Source organism: Leptodactylus fuscus, chromosome 2, assembly GCF_031893055.1.
Source record: "Leptodactylus fuscus isolate aLepFus1 chromosome 2, aLepFus1.hap2, whole genome shotgun sequence".
Classification (NCBI taxonomy): Eukaryota; Metazoa; Chordata; class Amphibia; order Anura; family Leptodactylidae; genus Leptodactylus; species Leptodactylus fuscus.
The window spans coordinates 146,180,837-146,205,612 of NC_134266.1; positions in this window are offsets into that span (position 1 = coordinate 146,180,837).

Genomic DNA, 24,776 nt, shown 5'->3' on the forward strand with positions numbered 1-24,776 from the left:
TCGAGTTCCGTGATTATGTCTTACATTGTGATGTCATTGAGTTCCGTGATGATGTCATAGAGATACATTGTGATGTCATCGAGTTCCGTGATGATGTCATAGACTTACATTGTGATGTCATCAAGTTCCGTGATGATGTCATAGAGATACATTGTGAGGTCATCGAGTTCCGTGATGATGTCATAGTGTTAAAATGTGAGGTCATCAAGTTCCGTGATGATGTCATAGAGATACATTGTGATGTCATCGAGTTCCGTGATAATGTCATAGAGATGCTTTGTGAGGTCATCGAGTTCCGTGATGATGTCATAGTGTTACATTGTGAGGTCATCAAGTTCCGTGATGATGTCATAGAGATACATTGTGATGTCATCGAGTTCCGTGATGATGTCATGGAGATGCTTTGTGAGGTCATCGACTTACATTGTGAGGTCATCGAGTTCCGTGATGATGTCATAGACTTACATTGTGATGTCATCGAGTTCCGTGATGATGTCATAGAGATACATTGTGAGGTCATCGAGTTCCGTGATGATGTCATAGACTTACATTGTGATTTCATCCAGTTCCGTGATGATGTCATAGAGATACATTGTGAAGTCATCGAGTTCCGTGATGATGTCATAGTGTTACATTGTAAGGTCATCAAGTACCGTGATGATGTCATAGACATACATTGTGATGTCATCGAGTTCCGTGATGATGTCATAGAGATGCTTTGTGAGGTCATCGACTTACATTGTGAGGTCATCGAGTTCCGTGATGATGTCATAGAGATACATTGTGATGTCATCGAGTTCCGTGATGATGTCATAGAGATACATTGTGAGGTCATCGAGTTCCGTGATGATGTCATAGAGATACATTGTGAGGTCATCGAGTTCCGTGATGATGTCATAGAGATACATTGTGAGGTCATCGAGTTCCGTGATGATGTCATAGACTTACATTGTGATGTCATCCAGTTCCGTGATGATGTCATAGAGATCCATTGTGAGGTCATCGAGTTCCGTGATGATGTCATAGTGTTACATTGTGAGGTCATCGAGTTCCGTGATGTAATAGAGATACATTGTGATGTCATTAAGTTCCGTGATGATGTCATAGAGATGCTTTGTGAGGTCATCGACTTACATTGTGAGGTCATCGAGTTCCGTGATGATGTCATATAGATACATTGTGATGTCATCGAGTTCCGTGATGATGTCATAGTGTTACATTGTGAGGTCATCAAGTTCCCTGATGATGTCATAGAGATACATTGTGATGTCATCGAGTTCCGTGATGATCTCATAGAGATACATTGTGATGTCATCGAGTTCCGTGATGATGTCATAGAGATACATTGTGAGGTCATCGAGTTCCGTGATGATGTCATAGTGTTACATTGTGATGTCATCACGTTCCGTGATGATGTCATAAAGATACATTTTGATGTCATCGAGTTCCGTGATGATGTCATAGAGATACATTGTGAGGTCATCGAGTTCCGTGATGACGTCATAGACTTACATTGTGATGTCATCGAGTTCAGTGATGATGTCATAGAGATACATTGTGAGGTCATCGAGTTCCGTGATGATGTCATAGTGTTACATTGTGACGTCATCAAGTTCCGTGATGATGTCATAGAGATGCATTGTGAGGTCATCAACTTACATTGTGAGGTCATCGAGTTCCGTGATGATGTCATACATTGTGATGTCATTGAGTTCCGTGATGATGTCATAGAGATACATTGTGATGTCATCGAGTTCCGTGATGATGTCATAGATACATTGTGATGTTATTGAGTTCTGTGATGATGTCATAGAGATACATTGTGATGTCATCGAGTTCCGTGATAATGTCATAGAGATACATTGTGAGGTCATCGAGTTCCGTGATGATGTCATAGACTTACATTGTGATGTCATCGAGTTCCGTGATGATGTCATAGAGATCCATTGTGAGGTCATCGAGTTCCGTGATGATGTCATAGAGATACATTATGATGTCATCGAGTTCCGTGATGATGTCATAGAGATGCTTTGTGAGGTCATCGACTTACATTGTGAGGTCATCGAGTTCCGTGATGATGTCATATAGATACATTGTGATGTCATCGAGTTCCGTGATGATGTCATAGTGTTACATTGTGAGGTCATCAAGTTCCGTGATGATGTCATAGAGATACATTGTGATGTCATCGAGTTCCGTGATGATCTCATAGAGATACATTGTGATGTCATTGAGTTCCGTGATGATGTCATAGAGATACATTGTGAGGTCATCGAGTTCCGTGATGATGTCATAGTGTTACATTGTGATGTCATCAAGTTCCGTGATGATGTCATATAGATACATTTTGATGTCATCGAGTTCCCTGATGATGTCATAGAGATACATTGTGAGGTCATCGAGTTCCGTGATGATGTCATAGACTTACATTGAGATGTCATCGAGTTCCGTGATGATGTCATAGAGATACATTGCGAGGTCATCGAGTTCCGTGATGATGTCATAGTGTTACATTGTGACGTCATCAAGTTCCGTGATGATGTCATAGAGATGCATTGTGAGGTCATCGACTTACATTGTGAAGTCATCGAGTTCTGTGATGATGTCATAGATACATTGTGATGTCATTGAGTTCCGTGATGATGTCATAGAGATACATTGTGAGGTCATCGAGTTCCGTGATGATGTCATAGACTTACGTTTTAATGTCATCGAGTTCCGTGATGATGTCATAGAGATACATTGTGAGGTCATCGAGTTCCGTGATGATGTCATAGACTTACATTGTGATGTCATCGAGTTCCGTGATGATGTCATAGAGATGCATTGTGAGGTCATCGACTTTCATTGTGATGTCATCGAGTTCCGTGATGATGTCATAGAGTTACATTGTGAGGTCATCGAGTTCCGTGATGATGTCATAGAGATACATTGTGAGGTCATCGAGTTCCGTGATGATGTCATAGAGATACATTGTGATGTCATCGAGTTCCGTGATGATGTCATAGAGATACATTGTGAGGTCATCGAGTTCCGTGATGATGTCATAGAGATGCTTTGTGAGGTCATCGACTTACATTGTGAGGTCATCGAGTTCCGTGATGAAGTCATATAGATACATTGTAATGTCATCGAGTTCCGTGATGATGTCATAGTGTTACATTGTGAGGTCATCAAGTTCCGTGATGATGTCATAGAGATACATTGTGATGTCATCGAGTTCCGTGATGATGTCATAGAGATACATTTTGAGGTCATCGAGTTCCGTGATTATGTCATAGTGTTACATTGTGATGTCATCAAGTTCCGTGATGATGTCATATAGATACATTTCGATGTTATCGAGTTCCGTGATGATGTCATAGAGATACATTGTGAGGTCATCAAGTTCCGTGATGATGTCATAGAGATACATTGTGAGGTCATCGAGTTCCGTGATGATGTCATAGAGATACATTGTGAGGTCATCGAGTTCCGTGATGATGTTATAGACTTACATTGTGATGTCATCGAGTTCCGTGATGATGTCATAGAGATCCATTGTGAGGTCATCGAGTTCCGTAATGATGTCATAGAGATACATTATGATGTCATCGAGTTCCGTGATGATGTTATAGAGATACATTGTGAGGTCATCGAGTTCCGTGATGATGTCATAGAGATGCTTTGTGAGGTCATCGACTTACATTGTGAGGTCATCGAGTTCCGTGATGAAGTCATATAGATACATTGTAATGTCATCGAGTTCCGTGATGATGTCATAGTGTTACATTGTGAGGTCATCAAGTTCCGTGATGATGTCATAGAGATACATTGTGATGTCATCGAGTTCCGTGATGATGTCATAGAGATACATTTTGAGGTCATCGAGTTCCGTGATTATGTCATAGTGTTACATTGTGATGTCATCAAGTTCCGTGATGATGTCATATAGATACATTTCGATGTCATCGAGTTCCGTGATGATGTCATAGAGATACATTGTGAGGTCATCAAGTTCCGTGATGATGTCATAGAGATACATTGTGAGGTCATCGAGTTCCGTGATGATGTCATAGAGATACATTGTGATGTCATCGAGTTCCGTGATGATGTCGTAGTGTTACACTGTGAGGTCATCAAGTTCCGTGATGATGTCATAGAGATATATTGTGAGGTCATCGAGTTCCGTGATGATGTCATAGAGATACATTGTGATGTCATCGAGTTCTGTGATGATGTCATAGAGATACATTGTGATGTCATCGAGTTTCGTGATGATGTCATAGAGATGCATTGTGAGGTCATCGACTTTCATTGTGATGTCATCGAGTTCCGTGATGATGTCATAGAGTTACATTGTGAGGTCATCGAGTTCCGTGATGATGTCACAGAGATACATTGTGAGGTCATCGAGTTCCGTGATGATGTCATAGAGATACATTGTGATGTCATCGAATTCCGTGATGATGTCATAGAGATACATTGTGAGGTCATCGAGTTCCGTGATGATGTCATAGACTTACATTGTGATGTCATCGAGTTCCGTGATGATGTCATAGAGATCCATTGTGAGGTCATCGAGTTCCCTGATGATGTCATAGAGATACATTATGATGTCATCGAGTTCCGTGATGATGTCATAGAGATACATTGTGAGGTCATCGAGTTCCGTGATGTCATAGAGATGCTTTGTGAGGTCATCGACTTACATTGTGAGGTCATCGAGTTCCGTGATGATGTCATAGAGATACATTGTGATGTCATCGAGTTCCGTGATGATGTCATAGAGATACATTGTGAGGTCATCGAGTTCCGTGATGATGTCATAAAGTTACATTGTGAGGTCATCGAGTTCCGTGATGATGTCATAGAGATACATTGTGAGGTCATCGAGTTCCGTGATGATGTCATAGACTTACATTGTGATGTCATCCAGTTCCGTGATGATGTCATAGAGATACATTGTGAGGTCATCGAGTTCCGTGATGTAATAGAGATACATTGTGATGTCATCGAGTTCCGTGATGATGTCATAGAGATACATTGTGATGTCATTGAGTTTCGTGATGATGTCATAGAGATGCATTGTGAGGTCATCGACTTTCATTGTGATGTCATCGAGTTCCGTGATGATGTCATAGAGTTACATTGTGAGGTCATCGAGTTCCGTGATGATGTCATAGAGATACATTGTGAGGTCATCGAGTTCCGTGATGATGTCATAGAGATACATTGTGATGTCATCGAGTTCCGTGATGATGTCATAGAGATACATTGTGAGGTCATCGAGTTCCGTGATGATGTCATAGACTTACATTGTGATGTCATCGAGTTCCGTGATGATGTCATAGAGATCCATTGTGAGGTCATCGAGTTCCGTAATGATGTCATAGAGATACATTATGATGTCATCGAGTTCCGTGATGATGTTATAGAGATACATTGTGAGGTCATCGAGTTCCGTGATGATGTCATAGAGATGCTTTGTGAGGTCATCGACTTACATTGTGGGGTCATCGAGTTCCGTGATGAAGTCATATAGATACATTGTAATGTCATCGAGTTCCGTGATGATGTCATAGTGTTACATTGTGAGGTCATCAAGTTCCGTGATGATGTCATAGAGATACATTGTGATGTCATCGAGTTCCGTGATGATGTCATAGAGATACATTTTGAGGTCATCGAGTTCCGTGATTATGTCATAGTGTTACATTGTGATGTCATCAAGTTCCGTGATTATGTCATATAGATACATTTCGATGTCATCGAGTTCCGTGATGATGTCATAGAGATACATTGTGAGGTCATCAAGTTCCGTGATGATGTCATAGAGATACATTGTGAGGTCATCGAGTTCCGTGATAATGTCATAGAGATACATTGTGATGTCATTGAGTTCCGTGATGATGTCATAGAGATACATTGTGAGGTCATCGAGCTCCGTGATGATGTCATAGAGATACATTGTGATGTCATCGAGTTCCGTGATGATGTCATAGAGATACATTGTGATGTCATCGAGTTTCGTGATTATGTCATAGAGATGCATTGTGAGGTCATCGACTTACATTGTGAGGTCATCGAGTTCCGTGATTATGTCTTACATTGTGATGTCATTGAGTTCCGTGATGATGTCATAGAGATACATTGTGGTGTCATCGAGTTCCATGATGATGTCATACATTGTGATGTCATTGAGTTCTGTGATGATGTCATAGAGATACATTGTGAGGTCATCGAGTTCCGTGTTGATGTCATAGACTTACTTTGTGATGTCATCGAGTTCCGTGATGATATCATAGAGATACATTGTGAGGTCATCGAGTTCCGTGATGATGTCATAGTGTTAAATTGTGAGGTCATCAAGTTCCGTGATGATGTCATAGAGATACATTGTGATGTCATCGAGTTCCGTGATGATGTCATAGAGATGCTTTGTGAGGTCATCAAGTTCCGTGATGATGTCATAGAGATACATTGTGATGTCATCGAGTTCCGTGATGATGTCATGGAGATGCTTTGTGAGGTCATCGACTTACATTGTGAGGTCATCGAGTTCCGTGATGATGTCATAGACTTACATTGTGATGTCATCGAGTTCCGTGATGATGTCATAGAGATACATTGTGAGGTCATCGAGCTCCGTGATGATGTCATAGAGATACATTGTGATGTCATCGAGTTTCGTGATGATGCCATAGAGATGCATTGTGAGGTCATCGACTTTCATTGTGATGTCATCGAGTTCCGTGATGATGTCATAGAGTTACATTGTGAGGTCATCGAGTTCCGTGATGATGTCATAGAGATACATTGTGAGGTCATCGAGTTCCGTGATGATGTCATAGAGATACATTGTGATGTCATCGAGTTCCGTGATGATGTCATAGAGATACATTGTGAGGTCATCGAGTTCCGTGATGATGTCATAGACTTACATTGTGATGTCATCGAGTTCCGTGATGATGTCATAGAGATCCATTGTGAGGTCATCGAGTTCCGTAATGATGTCATAGAGATACATTATGATGTCATCGAGTTCCGTGATGATGTTATAGAGATACATTGTGAGGTCATCGAGTTCCGTGATGATGTCATAGAGATGCTTTGTGAGGTCATCGACTTACATTGTGAGGTCATCGAGTTCCGTGATGAAGTCATATAGATACATTGTAATGTCATCGAGTTCCGTGATGATGTCATAGTGTTACATTGTGAGGTCATCAAGTTCCGTGATGATGTCATAGAGATACATTGTGATGTCATCGAGTTCCGTGATGATGTCATGGAGATGCTTTGTGAGGTCATCGACTTACATTGTGAGGTCATCGAGTTCCGTGATGATGTCATAGACTTACATTGTGATGTCATCGAGTTCCGTGATGATGTCATAGAGATACATTGTGAGGTCATCGAGTTCCGTGATGATGTCATAGACTTACATTGTGACTTCATCCAGTTCCGTGATGATGTCATAGAGATACATTGTGAAGTCATCGAGTTCCGTGATGATGTCATAGTGTTACATTGTAAGGTCATCAAGTTCCGTGATGATGTCATAGACTTACATAGTGATGTCATCGAGTTTCGTGATGATGTCATAGAGATGCTTTATGAGGTCATCGACTTACATTGTGAGGTCATCGAGTTCCGTGATGATGTCATAGAGATACATTGTGAGGTCATCGAGTTCCGTGATGATGTCATAGAGATACATTGTGAGGTCATCGAGTTCCGTGATGATGTCATAGAGATACATTGTGAGGTCATCGAGTTCCGTGATGATGTCATAGACTTACATTGTGATGTCATCCAGTTCCGTGATGATGTCATAGAGATCCATTGTGAGGTCATCGAGTTCCGTGATGATGTCATAGTGTTACATTGTGAGGTCATCGAGTTCCGTGATGTAATAGAGATACATTGTGATGTCATTAAGTTCCGTGATGATGTCATAGAGATGCTTTGTGAGGTCATCGACTTACATTTTGAGGTCATCGAGTTCCGTGATGATGTCATAGTGTTACATTGTGAGGTCATCGAGTTCCGTGATGATGTCATAGAGATGCTTTGTGAGGTCATCGACTTACATTGTGAGGTCATCGAGTTCCGTGATGATGTCATAGAGTTACATTGTGAGGTCATCGAGTTCCGTGATGATGTCATAGACTTACATTGTGATGTCATCGAGTTCCGTGATTATGTCATAGAGATCCATTGTGAGGTCATCGAGTTCCGTAATGATGTCATAGAGATACATTATGATGTCATCGAGTTCCGTGATGATGTTATAGAGATACATTGTGAGGTCATCGAGTTCCGTGATGATGTCATAGAGATGCTTTGTGAGGTCATCGACTTACATTGTGAGGTCATCGAGTTCCGTGATGAAGTCATATAGATACATTGTAATGTCATCGAGTTCCGTGATGATGTCATAGTGTTACATTGTGAGGTCATCAAGTTCCGTGATGATGTCATAGAGATACATTGTGATGTCATCGAGTTCCGTGATGATGTCATAGAGATACATTTTGAGGTCATCGAGTTCCGTGATTATGTCATAGTGTTACATTGTGATGTCATCAAGTTCCGTGATGATGTCATATAGATACATTTCGATGTCATCGAGTTCCGTGATGATGTCATATAGATACATTGTGATGTCATCGAGTTTCGTGATTATGTCATAGAGATGCATTGTGAGGTCATCGACTTACATTGTGAGGTCATCGAGTTCCGTGATTATGTCTTACATTGTGATGTCATTGAGTTCCGTGATGATGTCATAGAGATACATTGTGATGTCATCGAGTTCCGTGATGATGTCATACATTGTGATGTCATTGAGTTCTGTGATGATGTCATACAGATACATTGTGAGGTCATCGAGTTCCGTGTTGATGTCATAGACTTACATTGTGATGTCGTCAAGTTCCGTGATGATGTCATAGAGATACATTGTGAGGTCATCGAGTTCCGTGATGATGTCATAGTGTTAAATTGTGAGGTCATCAAGTTCCGTGATGATGTCATAGAGATACATTGTGATGTCATCGAGTTCCGTGATGATGTCATAGAGATGCTTTGTGAGGTCATCGAGTTCCGTGATGATGTCATGGAGATGCTTTGTGAGGTCATCGACTTACATTGTGAGGTCATCGAGTTCCGTGATGATGTCATAGACTTACATTGTGATGTCATCGAGTTCCGTGATGATGTCATAGAGATACATTGTGAGGTCATCGAGTTCCGTGATGATGTCATAGACTTACATTGTGACTTCATCCAGTTCCGTGATGATGTCATAGAGATACATTGTGAAGTCATCGAGTTCCGTGATGATGTCATAGTGTTACATTGTAAGGTCATCAAGTTCCGTGATGATGTCATAGACTTACATTGTGATGTCATCGAGTTCCGTGATGATGTCATAGAGATGCTTTATGAGGTCATCGACTTACATTGTGAGGTCATCGAGTTCCGTGATGATGTCATAGAGATACATTGTGAGGTCATCGAGTTCCGTGATGATGTCATAGAGATACATTGTGAGGTCATCGAGTTCCGTGATGATGTCATAGAGATACATTGTGAGGTCATCGAGTTCCGTTATGATGTCATAGAGATACATTGTGAGGTCATCGAGTTCCGTGATGATGTCATAGACTTACATTGTGATGTCATCCAGTTCCGTGATGATGTCATAGAGATCCATTGTGAGGTCATCGAGTTCCGTGATGATGTCATAGTGTTACATTGTGAGGTCATCGAGTTCCGTGATGTAATAGAGATACATTGTGATGTCATTATGTTCCGTGATGATGTCATAGAGATGCTTTGTGAGGTCATCGACTTACATTTTGAGGTCATCGAGTTCCGTGATGATGTCATAGTGTTACATTGTGAGGTCATCAAGTTCCCTGATGATGTCATAGAGATACATTGTGATGTCATCGAGTTCCGTGATGATCTCATAGAGATACATTGTGATGTCATCGAGTTCCGTGATGATGTCATAGAGATACATTGTGAGGTCATCGAGTTCCGTGATGATGTCATAGTGTTACATTGTGATGTCATCACGTTCCGTGATGATGTCATAAAGATACAATTTGATGTCATCGAGTTCCGTAATGATGTCATAGAGATACATTGTGAGGTCATCGAGTTCCGTGATGACGTCATAGACTTACATTGTAATGTCATCGAGTTCCGTGATGATGTCAAAGAGATACATTGTGAGGTCATCGAGTTCCGTGATGATGTCATAGTGTTACATTGTGACGTCATCAAGTTCCGTGATGATGTCATAGAGATGCATTGTGAGGTCATCGACTTACATTGTGAGGTCATCGAGTTCCGTGATGATGTCATACATTGTGATGTCATTGAGTTCCGTGATGATGTCATAGAGATACATTGTGATGTCATCGAGTTCCGTGATGATGTCATAGAGATACATTGTGATGTTATTGAGTCCTGTGATGATGTCATAGAGATACATTGTGTTGTCATCGAGTTCCGTGATGATGTCATAGAGATACATTGTGAGGTCATCGAGTTCCGTGATGATGTCATAGACTTACATTGTGATGTCATCGAGTTCCGTGATGATGTCATAGAGATCCATTGTGAGGTCATCGAGTTCCGTGATGATGTCATAGAGATACATTATGATGTCATCGAGTTCCGTGATGATGTTATAGAGATACATTGTGAGGTCATCGAGTTCCGTGATGATGTCAAAGAGATGCTTTGTGAGGTCATCGACTTACATTGTGAGGTTATCGAGTTCCGTGATGATGTCATATAGATACATTGTGATGTCATCGAGTTCCGTGATGATGTCATAGTGTTACATTGTGAGGTCATCAAGTTCCGTGATGATGTCATAGAGATTCATTGTGATGTCATCGAGTTCCGTGATGATCTCATAGAGATACATTGTGATGTCATTGAGTTCCGTGATGATGTCATAGAGATACATTGTGAGGTCATCGAGTTCCGTGATGATGTCATAGTGTTACATTGTGAGGTCATCGAGTTCCGTGATGATGTCATAGAGTTACATTGTGAGGTCATCGAGTTCCGTGATGATGTCATAGAGATACATTGTGAGGTCATCGAGTTCCGTGATGATGTCATAGACTTATATTGAGATGTCATCGAGTTCCGTGATGATGTCATAGAGATACATTGCGAGGTCAGCGAGTTCCGTGATGATGTCATAGTGTTACATTGTGACGTCATCAAGTTCCGTGATGATGTCATAGAGATGCATTGTGAGGTCATCGACTTACATTGTGAGGTCATCGAGTTCTGTGATGATGTCATAGATACATTGTGATGTCATTGAGTTCCGTGATGATGTCATAGAGATACATTGTGAGGTCATCGAGTTCCGTGATGATGTCATAGACTTACGTTTTAATGTCATCGAGTTCCGTGATGATGTCATAGAGATACATTGTGAGGTCATCGAGTTCCGTGATGATGTCATGGAGATGCTTTGTGAGGTCATCGACTTACATTGTGAGGTCATCGAGTTCCGTGATGATGTCATAGACTTACATTGTGATGTCATCGAGTTCCGTGATGATGTCATAGAGATGCTTTGTGAGGTCATCGAGTTCCGTGATGATGTCATAGTGTTACATTGTGAGGTCATCAAGTTCCGTGATGATGTCATAGAGATACATTGTGATGTCATCGAGTTCCGTGATGATGTCATGGAGATGCTTTGTGAGGTCATCGACTTACATTGTGAGGTCATCGAGTTCCGTGATGATGTCATAGACTTACATTGTGATGTCATCGAGTTCCGTGATGATGTCATAGAGATACATTGTGAGGTCATCGAGTTCCGTGATGATGTCATAGACTTACATTGTGATTTCATCCAGTTCCGTGATGATGTCATAGAGATACATTGTGAAGTCATCGAGTTCCGTGATGATGTCATAGTGTTACATTGTAAGGTCATCAAGTTCCGTGATGATGTCATAGACATACATTGTGATGTCATAGTGTTACATTGTAAGGTCATCAAGTTCCGTGATGATGTCATAGACATACATTGTGATGTCATCGACTTACATTGTGATGTCATCGAGTTCCGTGATGATGTCATAGAGATACATTGTGAGGTCATCGAGTTCCGTGATGATGTCATAGACTTGCATTGTGATTTCATCCAGTTCCGTGATGATGTCATAGAGATACATTGTGAAGTCATCGAGTTCCGTGATGATGTCATAGTGTTACATTGTGAGGTCATCGAGTTCCGTGATGATGTCATAGAGATGCTTTGTGAGGTCATCGACTTACATTGTGAGGTCATCGAGTTCCGTGATGATGTCATAGAGTTACATTGTGAGGTCATCGAGTTCCGTGATGATGTCATAGAGATACATTGTGAGGTCATTGAGTTCCGTGATGATGTCATAGAGATACATTGTGATGTCATCGAGTTCCGTGATGATGTCATAGAGATACATTGTGATGTCATCGAGTTTCGTGATGATGTCATAGAGATGCATTGTGAGGTCATCGACTTTCATTGTGATGTCATCGAGTTCCGTGATGATGTCATAGAGTTACATTGTGAGGTCATCGAGTTCCGTGATGATGTCATAGAGATACATTGTGAGGTCATCGAGTTCCGTGATGATGTCATAGAGATACATTGTGATGTCATCGAGTTCCGTGATGATGTCATAGAGATACATTGTGAGGTCATCGAGTTCCGTGATGATGTCATAGACTTACATTGTGATGTCATCGAGTTCCGTGATGATGTCATAGAGATCCATTGTGAGGTCATCGAGTTCCGTAATGATGTCATAGAGATACATTATGATGTCATCGAGTTCCGTGATGATGTTATAGAGATACATTGTGAGGTCATCGAGTTCCGTGATGATGTCATAGAGATGCTTTGTGAGGTCATCGACTTACATTGTGAGGTCATCGAGTTCCGTGATGAAGTCATATAGATACATTGTAATGTCATCGAGTTCCGTGATGATGTCATAGTGTTACATTGTGAGGTCATCAAGTTCCGTGATGATGTCATAGAGATACATTGTGATGTCATCGAGTTCCGTGATGATGTCATGGAGATGCTTTGTGAGGTCATCTACTTACATTGTGAGGTCATCGAGTTCCGTGATGATGTCATAGACTTACATTGTGATGTCATCGAGTTCCGTGATGATGTCATAGAGATACATTGTGAGGTCATCGAGTTCCGTGATGATGTCATAGACTTACATTGTGACTTCATCCAGTTCCGTGATGATGTCATAGAGATACATTGTGAAGTCATCGAGTTCCGTGATGATGTCATAGTGTTACATTGTAAGGTCATCAAGTTCCGTGATGATGTCATAGACTTACATTGTGATGTCATCGAGTTTCGTGATGATGTCATAGAGATGCTTTATGAGGTCATCGACTTACATTGTGAGGTCATCGAGTTCCGTGATGATGTCATAGAGATACATTGTGAGGTCATCGAGTTCCGTGATGATGTCATAGAGATACATTGTGAGGTCATCGAGTTCCGTGATGATGTCATAGAGATACATTGTGAGGTCATCGAGTTCCGTGATGATGTCATAGACTTACATTGTGATGTCATCCAGTTCCGTGATGATGTCATAGAGATCCATTGTGAGGTCATCGAGTTCCGTGATGATGTCATAGTGTTACATTGTGAGGTCATCGAGTTCCGTGATGTAATAGAGATACATTGTGATGTCATTAAGTTCCGTGATGATGTCATAGAGATGCTTTGTGAGGTCATCGACTTACATTTTGAGGTCATCGAGTTCCGTGATGATGTCATAGTGTTACATTGTGAGGTCATCAAGTTCCCTGATGATGTCATAGAGATACATTGTGATGTCATCGAGTTCCGTGATGATCTCATAGAGATACATTGTGATGTCATCGAGTTCCGTGATGATGTCATAGAGATACATTGTGAGGTCATCGAGTTCCGTGATGATGTCATAGTGTTACATTGTGATGTCATCACGTTCCGTGATGATGTCATAAAGATACAATTTGATGTCATCGAGTTCTGTGATGATGTCATAGAGATACATTGTGAGGTCATCGAGTTCCGTGATGACGTCATAGACTTACATTGTGATGTCATCGAGTTCCGTGATGATGTCATAGAGATACATTGTGAGGTCATCGAGTTCCGTGATGATGTCATAGTGTTACATTGTGACGTCATCAAGTTCCGTGATGATGTCATAGAGATGCATTGTGAGGTCATCGACTTACATTGTGAGGTCATCGAGTTCCGTGATGATGTCATACATTGTGATGTCATTGAGTTCCGTGATGATGTCATAGAGATACATTGTGATGTCATCGAGTTCCGTGATGATGTCATAGAGATACATTGTGATGTTATTGAGTTCTGTGATGATGTCATAGAGATACATTGTGTTGTCATCGAGTTCCGTGATGATGTCATAGAGATACATTGTGAGGTCATCGAGTTCCGTGATGATGTCATAGACTTACATTGTGATGTCATCGAGTTCCGTGATGATGTCATAGAGATCCATTGTGAGGTCATCGAGTTCCGTGATGATGTCATAGAGATACATTATGATGTCATCGAGTTCCGTGATGATGTTATAGAGATACATTGTGAGGTCATCGAGTTCCGTGATGATGTCATAGAGATGCTTTGTGAGGTCATCGACTTACATTGTGAGGTTATCGAGTTCCGTGATGATGTCATATAGATACATTGTGATGTCATCGAGTTCCGTGATGATGTCATAGTGTTACATTGTGAGGTCATCAAGTTCCTTGATGATGTCATAGAGATTCATTGTGATGTCATCGAGTTCCGTGATGATCTCATAGAGATACATTGTGATGTCATTGAGTTCCGTGATGATGTCATAGAGATACATTGTGAGGTCATCGAGTTCCGTGATGATGTCATAGTGTTACATTGTGAGGTCATCGAGTTCCGTGATGATGTCATAGAGTTACATTGTGAGGTCATCGAGTTCCGTGATGATGTCATAGAGATACATTGTGAGGTCATCGAGTTCCGTGATGATGTCATAGACTTACATTGAGATGTCATCGAGTTCCGTGATGATGTCATAGAGATACATTGCGAGGTCATCGAGTTCCGTGATGATGTCATAGTGTTACATTGTGACGTCATCAAGTTCCGTGATGATGTCATAGAGATGCATTGTGAGGTCATCGACTTACATTGTGAGGTCATCGAGTTCTGTGATGATGTCATAGATACATTGTGATGTCATTGAGTTCCGTGATGATGTCATAGAGATACATTGTGAGGTCATCGAGTTCCGTGATGATGTCATAGACTTACGTTTTAATGTCATCGAGTTCCGTGATGATGTCATAGAGATACATTGTGAGGTCATCGAGTTCCGTGATGATGTCATGGAGATGCTTTGTGAGGTCATCGACTTACATTGTGAGGTCATCGAGTTCCGTGATGATGTCATAGACTTACATTGTGATGTCATCGAGTTCCGTGATGATGTCATAGAGATGCTTTGTGAGGTCATCGAGTTCCGTGATGATGTCATAGTGTTACATTGTGAGGTCATCAAGTTCTGTGATGATGTCATAGAGATACATTGTGATGTCATCGAGTTCCGTGATGATGTCATGGAGATGCTTTGTGAGGTCATCGACTTACATTGTGAGGTCATCGAGTTCCGTGATGATGTCATAGACTTACATTGTGATGTCATCGAGTTCCGTGATGATGTCATAGAGATACATTGTGAGGTTATCGAGTTCCGTGATGATGTCATAGACTTACATTGTGATTTCATCCAGTTCCGTGATGATGTCATAGAGATACATTGTGAAGTCATCGAGTTCCGTGATGATGTCATAGTGTTACATTGTAAGGTCATCAAGTTCCGTGATGATGTCATAGACATACATTGTGATGTCAAAGTGTTACATTGTAAGGTCATCAAGTTCCGTGATGATGTCATAGACATACATTGTGATGTCATCGACTTACATTGTGATGTCATCGAGTTCCGTGATGATGTCATAGAGATACATTGTGAGGTCATCGAGTTCCGTGATGATGTCATAGACTTACATTGTGATTTCATCCAGTTCCGTGATGATGTCATAGAGATACATTGTGAAGTCATCGAGTTCCGTGATGATGTCATAGTGTTACATTGTGAGGTCATCGAGTTCCGTGATGATGTCATAGAGATGCTTTGTGAGGTCATCGACTTACATTGTGAGGTCATCGAGTTCCGTGATGATGTCATAGAGTTACATTGTGAGGTCATCGAGTTCCGTGATGATGTCATAGAGATACATTGTGAGGTCATTGAGTTCCGTGATGATGTCATAGAGATACATTGTGATGTCATCGAGTTCCGTGATGATGTCATAGAGATACATTGTGATGTCATCGAGTTTCGTGATGATGTCATAGAGATGCATTGTGAGGTCATCGACTTTCATTGTGATGTCATCGAGTTCCGTGATGATGTCATAGAGTTACATTGTGAGGTCATCGAGTTCCGTGATGATGTCATAGAGATACATTGTGAGGTCATCGAGTTCCGTGATGATGTCATAGAGATACATTGTGATGTCATCGAGTTCCGTGATGATGTCATAGAGATACATTGTGAGGTCATCGAGTTCCGTGATGATGTCATAGACTTACATTGTGATGTCATCGAGTTCCGTGATGATGTCATAGAGATCCATTGTGAGGTCATCGAGTTCCGTAATGATGTCATAGAGATACATTATGATGTCATCGAGTTCCGTGATGATGTTATAGAGATACATTGTGAGGTCATCGAGTTCCGTGATGATGTCATAGAGATGCTTTGTGAGGTCATCGACTTACATTGTGAGGTCATCGAGTTCCGTGATGAAGTCATATAGATACATTGTAATGTCATCGAGTTCCGTGATGATGTCATAGTGTTACATTGTGAGGTCATCAAGTTCCGTGATGATGTCATAGAGATACATTGTGATGTCATCGAGTTCCGTGATGATGTCATAGAGATACATTTTGAGGTCATCGAGTTCCGTGATTATGTCATAGTGTTACATTGTGATGTCATCAAGTTCCGTGATGATGTCATATAGATACATTTCGATGTCATCGAGTTCCGTGATGATGTCATAGAGATACATTGTGAGGTCATCAAGTTCCGTGATGATGTCATAGAGATACATTGTGAGGTCATCGAGTTCCGTGATGATGTCATAGAGATACATTGTGATGTCATCGAGTTCCGTGATGATGTCATAGAGATACATTGTGAGGTCATCGAGCTCCGTGATGATGTCATAGAGATACATTGTGATGTCATCGAGTTCCGTGATGATGTCATAGAGATACATTGTGATGTCATCGAGTTTCGTGATTATGTCATAGAGATGCATTGTGAGGTCATCGACTTACATTGTGAGGTCATCGAGTTCCGTGATTATGTCTTACATTGTGATGTCATTGAGTTCCGTGATGATGTCATAGAGATACATTGTGATGTCATCGAGTTCCGTGATGATGTCATACATTGTGATGTCATTGAGTTCTGTGATGATGTCATAGAGATACATTGTGAGGTCATCAAGTTCCGTGTTGATGTCATAGACTTACATTGTGATGTCATCAAGTTCCGTGATGATGTCATAGAGATACATTGTGAGGTCATCGAGTTCCGTGATGATGTCATAGTGTTAAATTGTGAGGTCATCAAGTTCCGTGATGATGTCATAGAGATACATTGTGATGTCATCGAGTTCCGTGATGATGTCATAGAGATGCTTTGTGAGGTCATCGAGTTCCGTGATGATGTCATAGTGTTACATTGTGAGGTCATCAAGTTCCGTGATGATGTCATAGAGATACATTGTGATGTCATCGAGTTCCGTGATGATGTCATGGAGATGCTTTGTGAGGTCATCGACTTACATTGTGAGGTCATCGAGTTCCGTGATGATGTCATAGACTTACATTGTGATGTCATCGAGTTCCGTGATGATGTCATAGAGATACATTGTGAGGTCATCGAGTTCCGTGATGATGTCATAGACTTACATTGTGATTTCATCCAGTTCCGTGATGATGTCATAGAGATACATTGTGAAGTCATCGAGTTCCGTGATGATGTCATAGTGTTACATTGTAAGGTCATCAAGTTCCGTGATGATGTCATAGACATACATTGTGATGTCATCGAGTTCCGTGATGATGTCATAGAGATGCTTTGTGAGGTCATCGACTTACATTGTGAGGTCATCGAGTTCCGTGATGATGTCATAGAGATACATTGTGATGTCATCGAGTTCCGTGATGATGTCATAGAGATACATTGTGAGGTCATCGAGTTCCGTGATGATGTCATAGAGATACATTGTGAGGTCATCGAGTTCCGTGATGATGTCATAGAGATACATTGTGAGGTCATCGAGTTCCGTGATGATGTCATAGACTTACATTGTGATGTCATCCAGTTCCGTGATGATGTCATAGAGATCCATTGTGAGGTCATCGAGTTCCGTGATGATGTCATAGTGTTACATTGTGAGGTCATCGAGTTCCGTGATGTAATAGAGATACATTGTGATGTCATTAAGTTCCGTGATGATGTCATAGAGATGCTTTGTGAGGTCATCGACTTACATTGTGAGGTCATCGAGTTCCGTGATGATGTCATATAGATACATTGTGATGTCATCGAGTTCCGTGATGATGTCATAGTGTTACATTGTGAGGTCATCAAGTTCCCTGATGATGTCATAGAGATACATTGTGATGTCATCGAGTTCCGTGATGATCTCATAGAGATACATTGTGATGTCATCGAGTTCCGTGATGATGTCATAGAGATACATTGTGAGGTCATCGAGTTCCGTGATGATGTTATAGTGTTACATTGTGATGTCATCACGTTCCGTGATGATGTCATAAAGATACATTTTGATGTCATCGAGTTCCGTGATGATGTCATAGAGATACATTGTGAGGTCATCGAGTTCCGTGATGACGTCATAGACTTACATTGTGATGTCATCGAGTTCAGTGATGATGTCATAGAGATACATTGTGAGGTCATCGAGTTCCGTGATGATGTCATAGTGTTACATTGTGACGTCATCAAGTTCCGTGATGATGTCATAGAGATGCATTGTGAGGTCATCAACTTACATTGTGAGGTCATCGAGTTCCGTGATGATGTCATACATTGTGATGTCATTGAGTTCCGTGATGATGTCATAGAGATACATTGTGATGTCATCGAGTTCCGTGATGATGTCATAGATACATTGTGATGTTATTGAGTTCTGTGATGATGTCATAGAGATACATTGTGATGTCATCGAGTTCCGTGATAATGTCATAGAGATACATTGTGAGGTCATCGAGTTCCGTGATGATGTCATAGACTTACATTCTGATGTCATCGAGTTCCGTGATGATGTCATAGAGATCCATTGTGAGGTCATCGAGTTCCGTGATGATGTCATAGAGATACATTATGATGTCATCGAGTTCCGTGATGATGTCATAGAGATGCTTTGTGAGGTCATCGACTTACATTGTGAGGTCATCGAGTTCCGTGATGATGTCATATAGATACATTGTGATGTCATCGAGTTCCGTGATGATGTCATAGTGTTACATTGTGAGGTCATCAAGTTCCGTGATGATGTCATAGAGATACATTGTGATGTCATCGAGTTCCGTGATGATCTCATAGAGATACATTGTGATGTCATTGAGTTCCGTGATGATGTCATAGAGATACATTGTGAGGTCATCGAGTTCCGTGATGATGTCATAGTGTTACATTGTGATGTCATCAAGTTCCGTGATGATGTCATATAGATACATTTTGATGTCATCGAGTTCCCTGATGATGTCATAGAGATACATTGTGAGGTCATCGAGTTCCGTGATGATGTCATAGACTTACATTGAGATGTCATCGAGTTCCGTGATGATGTCATAGAGATACATTGCGAGGTCATCGAGTTCCGTGATGATGTCATAGTGTTACATTGTGACGTCATCAAGTTCCGTGATGATGTCATAGAGATGCATTGTGAGGTCATCGACTTACATTGTGAAGTCATCGAGTTCTGTGATGATGTCATAGATACATTGTGATGTCATTGAGTTCCGTGATGATGTCATAGAGATACATTGTGAGGTCATCGAGTTCCGTGATGATGTCATAGACTTACGTTTTAATGTCATCGAGTTCCGTGATGATGTCATAGAGATACATTGTGAGGTCATCGAGTTCCGTGATGATGTCATAGACTTACATTGTGATGTCATCGAGTTCCGTGATGATGTCATAGAGATGCATTGTGAGGTCATCGACTTTCATTGTGATGTCATCGAGTTCCGTGATGATGTCATAGAGTTACATTGTGAGGTCATCGAGTTCCGTGATGATGTCATAGAGATACATTGTGAGGTCATCGAGTTCCGTGATGATGTCATAGAGATACATTGTGATGTCATCGAGTTCCGTGATGATGTCATAGAGATACATTGTGTGGTCATCGAGTTCCGTGATGATGTCATAGAGATGCTTTGTGAGGTCATCGACTTACATTGTGAGGTCATCGAGTTCCGTGATGAAGTCATATAGATACATTGTAATGTCATCGAGTTCCGTGATGATGTCATAGTGTTACATTGTGAGGTCATCGAGTTCCGTGATGATGTCATAGAGATACATTTTGAGGTCATCGAGTTCCGTGATTATGTCATAGTGTTACATTGTGATGTCATCAAGTTCCGTGATGATGTCATATAGATACATTTCGATGTTATCGAGTTCCGTGATGATGTCATAGAGATACATTGTGAGGTCATCAAGTTCCGTGATGATGTCATAGAGATACATTGTGAGGTCATCGAGTTCCGTGATGATGTCATAGACTTACATTGTGATGTCATCCAGTTCCGTGATGATGTCATAGAGATACATTGTGAAGTCATCGAGTTCCGTGATGATGTCATAGTGTTACATTGTAAGGTCATCAAGTTCCGTGATGATGTCATAGACATACATTGTGATGTCATAGTGTTACATTGTAAGGTCATCAAGTTCCGTGATGATGTCATAGACATACATTGTGATGTCATCGACTTACATTGTGATGTCATCGAGTTCCGTGATGATGTCATAGAGATACATTGTGAGGTCATCGAGTTCCGTGATGATGTCATAGACTTACATTGTGATTTCATCCAGTTCCGTGATGATGTCATAGAGATACATTGTGAAGTCATCGAGTTCCGTGATGATGTCATAGTGTTACATTGTGAGGTCATCGAGTTCCGTGATGATGTCATAGAGATACATTGTGATGTCATCGAGTTCCGTGATGATGTCATAGAGATACATTGTGAGGTCATCGAGTTCCGTGATGATGTCATAGAGTTACATTGTGAGGTCATCGAGTTCCGTGATGATGTCATAGAGATACATTGTGAGGTCATCGAGTTCCGTGATGATGTCATAGACTTACATTGTGATGTCATCCAGTTCCGTGATGATGTCATAGAGATACATTGTGAGGTCATCGAGTTCCGTGAAGATGTCATAGTGTTACATTGTGAGGTCATCGAGTTCCGTGATGTAATAGAGATACATTGTGATGTCATCAAGTTCCGTGATGATGTCATAGAGATGCTTTGTGAGGTCATCGACTTACATCGTGAGGTCATCGAGTTCCGTGATGATGTCATATAGATACATTGTGATGTCATCGAGTTCCGTGATGATGTCATAGTGTTACATTGTGAGGTCATCAAGTTCCCTGATGATGTCATAGAGATACATTGTGATGTCATCGAGTTCCGTGATGATGTCATAGAGATACATTGTGAGGTCATCGAGTTCCGTGATGACGTCATAGACTTACATTGTGATGTCATCGAGTTCCGTGATGATGTCATAGAGATACATTGTGAGGTCATCGAGTTCCGTGATGATGTCATAGTGTTACATTGTGACGTCATCAAGTTCCGTGATGATGTCATAGAGATGCATTGTGAGGTCGTCGACTTACATTGTGAGGTCATCGAGTTCCGTGATGATGTCATACATTGTGATGTCATTGAGTTCCGTGATGATGTCATAGAGATACATTGTGATGTCATCGTGTTCCGTGATGATGTCATAGAGATACATTGTGATGTTATTGAGTTCCGTGATGATGTCATAGAGATACATTGTGAGGTCATCGAGTTCCGTGATGATGTCATAGTGTTAAATTGTGAGGTCATCAAGTTCTGTGATGATCTCATAGAGATATATTGTGATGTCATCGAGTTCCGTGATGATGTCATAGAGATGCATTGTGAGGTCATCGACTTTCATTGTGATGTCATCGAGTTCCGTGATGATGTCATAGAGTTACATTGTGAGGTCATCGAGTTCCGTGATGATGTCATAGAGATACATTGTGAGGTCATCGAGTTCCGTGATGATGTCATAGACTTACATTGTGATGTCATCGAGTTCCGTGATGATGTCATAGTGTTACATTGTAAGGTCATCAAGTTCCGTGATGATGTCATAGAGATACATTGTGATGTCATCGAGTTCCGTGATGATGTCATAGAGATGCTTTGTGAGGTCATCGACTTACATTGTGAGGTCATCGAGTTCCGTGATGATGTCATAGAGATACATTGTGATGTCATCGAGTTCCGTGATGATGTCATAGAGATACATTGTGAGGTCATCGAGTTCCGTGATGATGTCATACAGATACATTATGATGTCATCGAGTTCCGTGATGATGTTATAGAGATACATTGTGAGGTCATCGAGTTCCGTGATGATGTCATAGTGTTACATTGTGAGGTCATCAAATTCCGTGATGTCATAGAGATACATTGTGAGGTCATCGAGTTCCGTGATGATGTCATAGAGATACATTGTGATGTCATCGAGTTCCGTGATGATGTCATAGAGATACATTGTGAGGTCATCGAGTTCCGTGATGATGTCATAGACTTACATTGTGATGTCATCGAGTTCCGTGATGATGTCATAGAGATCCATTGTGAGGTCATCGATTTCCGTAATGATGTCATAGAGATACATTATGATGTCATCGAGTTCCGTGATGATGTTATAGAGATACATTGTGAGGTCATCGAGTTCCGTGATGATGTCATAGAGATGCTTTGTGAGGTCATCGACTTACATTGTGAGGTCATCGAGTTCCGTGATGAAGTCATATAGATACATTGTAATGTCATCGAGTTCCGTGATGATGTCATAGTGTTGCATTGTGAGGTCATCAAGTTCCGTGATGATGTCATAGAGATACATTGTGATGTCATCGAGTTCCGTGATGATGTCATAGAGATACATTTTGAGGTCATCGAGTTCCGTGATTATGTCATAGTGTTACATTGTGATGTCATCAAGTTCCGTGATGATGTCATATAGATACATTTCGATGTCATCGAGTTCCGTGATGATGTCATAGAGATACATTGTGAGGTCATCAAGTTCCGTGATGATGTCATAGAGATACATTGTGAGGTCATCGAGTTCCGTGATGATGTCATAGAGATACATTGTGATGTCATTGAGTTCCGTGATGATGTCATAGAGATACATTGTGAGGTCATCGAGCTCCGTGATGATGTCATAGAGATACATTGTGATGTCATCGAGTTCCGTGATGATGTCATAGAGATACATTGTGATGTCATCGAGTTTCGTGATTATGTCATAGAGATGCATTGTGAGGTCATCGACTTACATTGTGAGGTCATCGAGTTCCGTGATTATGTCTTACATTGTGATGTCATTGAGTTCCGTGATGATGTCATAGAGATACATTGTGGTGTCATCGAGTTCCGTGATGATGTCATACATTGTGATGTCATTGAGTTCTGTGATGATGTCATAGAGATACATTGTGAGGTCATCGAGTTCCGTGTTGATGTCATAGACTTACTTTGTGATGTCATCGAGTTCCGTGATGATATCATAGAGATACATTGTGAGGTCATCGAGTTCCGTGATGATGTCATAGTGTTAAATTGTGAGGTCATCAAGTTCCGTGATGATGTCATAGAGATACATTGTGATGTCATCGAGTTCCGTGATGATGTCATAGAGATGCTTTGTGAGGTCATCGAGTTCCGTGATGATGTCATAGTGTTACATTGTGAGGTCATCAAGTTCCGTGATGATGTCATAGAGATACATTGTGATGTCATCGAGTTCCGTGATGATGTCATGGAGATGCTTTGTGAGGTCATCGACTTACATTGTGAGGTCATCGAGTTCCGTGATGATGTCATAGACTTACATTGTGATGTCATTGAGTTCCGTGATGATGTCATAGAGATACATTGTGATGTCATCGAGTTCCGTGATGATGTCATAGAGATACATTTTGAGGTCATCGAGTTCCGTGATTATGTCATAGTGTTACATTGTGATGTCATCAAGTTCCGTGATGATGTCATATAGATACATTTCGATGTCATCGAGTTCCGTGATGATGTCATAGAGATACATTGTGAGGTCATCAAGTTCCGTGATGATGTCATAGAGATACATTGTGAGGTCATCGAGTTCCGTGATGATGTCATAGAGATACATTGTGATGTCATTGAGTTCCGTGATGATGTCATAGAGATACATTGTGAGGTCATCGAGCTCCGTGATGATGTCATAGAGATACATTGTGATGTCATCGAGTTCCGTGAT